The following is a 3,155-nucleotide window of genomic DNA, read 5'->3' as shown; positions in this document are numbered from 1 at the left end:
TTTCAAAGATAATCAACTTGGCTGAAATACAGGTAAGGCTATATGTTACACATGAAACGCAGCACTGCGTGTCTGCACTGAAGACAGGAAAATTCTTTTTAGGACTGGAAATCTCAGGGTTTACCCTCCAAACCACACCACGAGCCCTTCCCGTTCAAATCCAGCAATCAAATTAGGACGCGAACTACTGGATACACATGCGCCCAACCTGTGCACATGACTGCAGCCCCCCTTCCTGCAGGTGCAGACCTGCCCCATACGTGTTACCCCTGCATGAAGTCTGCGCATTTTCCAGCCTGTCTTGTGAGCAGGGCTGGCTTGTGCTGCGCTCCGGCTGGAGAAAAACCTGTGCTTTCGCTGAGTGAAAAAATACCACGGTTGTGAAGTTTGCTTTTGTGGCAGGAAAAAAAAGGAGCGTCCTTTTGAAATCTTTCATCACAAGGTGTGAGGTAGAGCCCCCTGAGCTGGCACCAGCCTCCTAATTAATCAGTGTAAGGATTGTGGAAATCCTGCCAGAAGGCCCCTGCCTGGCTTACCCAGAAATGGAAAAAAATCTGAATTTTGTTGGTTCCCCCTCCAGTCAGGTGAACTCGAAATAACCGAGCCTTTTTGAAAGTCTCTTTAAAAATGTCGGACATAAACCATGCACACACACACAAGATGATAGTTTCTGCCTGGGAAAGAGAGAGGGAGGAAGAAAGTGGGAGGGATGGCTTGTAAAAAAGCATTTTCTGAGCAGGAAATCAAGGCTCCAGCCTGGGTACGTTGTTTATTGGTCTTATTGGAGCTTTCTGGAAGCAGCAGAACTTTGAAACATCATTTACATGCAAAACTTTAATTCTGCATTTAAAAACTCTCCTGAAATAGGTTGTCATTGTTTATATCAAAGTAATTTCTTTCAAATGGGAATTTTCTTCTTGATTTCCTACGCTATTTACAAAAAAAAAGATTGATTTTTCAAACCTGGCTTGAATGTTTTCTGTTTCAGGATAAAGCCACACTAAGGCAACCATTTATATATATCCGCCTATATAACTGCTCTCTGGAATTCAATTTAATTTCTGCCCTCACTTTTAATAACGCTTTAGATAACAGAAGAAGTTTCTCATTTTAACTGCGCCTCACTTTAGAGTTGTATTATTTCCTCCTGGCCATTAGACTGGTTTGGTTTTAATATACTGCTACTTTTCAACTGCCTTTCTGGGCCTCAGGCTTCGGCAAAATTTGGCTGTGATTAACAATACGCTGTTCACTTGCCCTCCACCCTTGGACGTGTCGAGCTCAGAGTTTCTGTTTCCACTCTTCGCTGTGTTTTGGGTTTTGTTGGTTTTTTCTAATTTATTTAGCAAGTCATCTAACTCTGCTCCGAATGCTACAATACTTTACAAACCTAGAAAGCAGTTGGTTTATTTTTCACTGTAAGGTACACTTCACCCTTTGAGATTATTATGCATGGCAGCTGTCACATGTTAGCTAGTGTTTAGATGATGCAGTATTCAACAAAGTCAGAAGATTTTTCCAAGACAAACCAAACTCCTGTTGGCCAGCTCTCACAGCCTCTAGTGCTTCTTGTGAAATTTGGCAATGGTGTTCCTTGCCATATCCAACAAAACATATTTTTGCTGGCCTTTTTGAAGGCAGATCCACAGCATAATTCAGGGAGAAAAAGTTTATCAAAGGGAAGGGGCATGCAAACCAGGAGACTGGAGCCATGGACATCATCAGGGGAAATCCAGATTGCCAAAACAAAAGTGGACGATTTGCTTAGGGCATAGTTTTTGGGGAGAGGGGATGTTCCCTCTGAACCTTCCCACCTCTATGGCACACACTGGGGGGACGCTGCCACTGCTGCTGCTCATTTTGCTTCTTGGCTGAGCAGAGCTCTGCTTTCAATAAACCCGTCCAACTTCAAGTGACATCCAGTACAAACCTCTTTTTCCTCCTCTTTTTTTCTCTCCCCTTTCTCCTTTGCCCATAAATCAAAGAAGAAAGGATCAAATGGACAAAACAACAAAGTGGTAAAGTGCTCACTTCAGGGTTGTAGCCAATCTAATTAATTTTTCATTTAGGTCTGATGTATTAGAGGCCAATCAATCAAGGATTATGTTTACAGAGTTGTAGAAAGAGAGGAGACTGAGTTCTCATTTGTTGTCTGGGCTGTCCAAATTAGTCAGTTAAACGATCCTGGGGGAGATCATAAAGGATATGAATAGGTTCTTGTAAGTACCTTTCTTTTAATTACAGACCAAACAGTCAACACTTCCCGCAGTCCTTGACTTCCCGCCTGAAGGGCAGAGCTGGCTTCTTGGAAGCCAGATGGACGGTGGTGACTTCTGCCACCCACCTTTGGGACAGTGCAGAGTTTCTTCATCTTTGAGAGCATCAAAGCAGCCCACCAGGCTCAGGATACCTATCCAGCAGGAGCAGGCAGTAGCTGGCACCCAGCGGGTCCCACCAGACTCAGCAGGCCTGTATTTCCAGAAGGGTACAAAGAGGTTTTAGGGAGATCAGGGTCAAATCTGGCTGTGTAGAATTTTTGCCTTTTGCCTTAAAAGCCCTTTTTGGGGTGATTTAGCAGATCTTGCCCACGCAAGTGCTTTGCTATTGCAGCTTCCACTGCTTGACTTTAAATTACAGCATCAACAGATGCCTTCTGGGCTTATTCCCCCAAAAGTGCATGACTTTTGTGAGGTACCTGTTTTGTCTTTTATAATCAGCTGGGCTACACAGACTGTGTATGGCTCTTACAATATTAATGGTCCTTAATAGCAAAGAGTCAACGCGATGACGACTAAATAGATAGAGAGCTTCAAATGACCTGATAAACACAGGAGGAAGACAAGAGGAAGAGAGAGAGTCTCTTGGTCAGTCTGACGTGACCTTTTCCTTCAGTCAGTTCACATGGCAAGTTCCCAAGGACCTTTATAGACCCGAGGTGACCAGCACTGAAAAGTCACATTCAGTGTTCAAGAGCCAAGCGGGACGTAGGGCTCCTACTGATGTAGGCTGCTTGGCGGGGGCAATGCAGAGTAAGTGCAAAGGCAGCTCCTCTACCCTGCAACGCGGGTGCTGAAATGCAGACCTGGTGCCTACGACGTCCACTTTGCATGACAGATGCCAGACACAATAACTAGAGCTTTCTGCTGCAGCGGTTC

Source organism: Egretta garzetta, unplaced genomic scaffold (genome assembly GCF_000687185.1).
Source record: "Egretta garzetta isolate BGI_Z169 unplaced genomic scaffold, ASM68718v1 scaffold41, whole genome shotgun sequence".
Classification (NCBI taxonomy): Eukaryota; Metazoa; Chordata; class Aves; order Pelecaniformes; family Ardeidae; genus Egretta; species Egretta garzetta.
Note: the sequence above shows the minus strand (reverse complement) of the source record.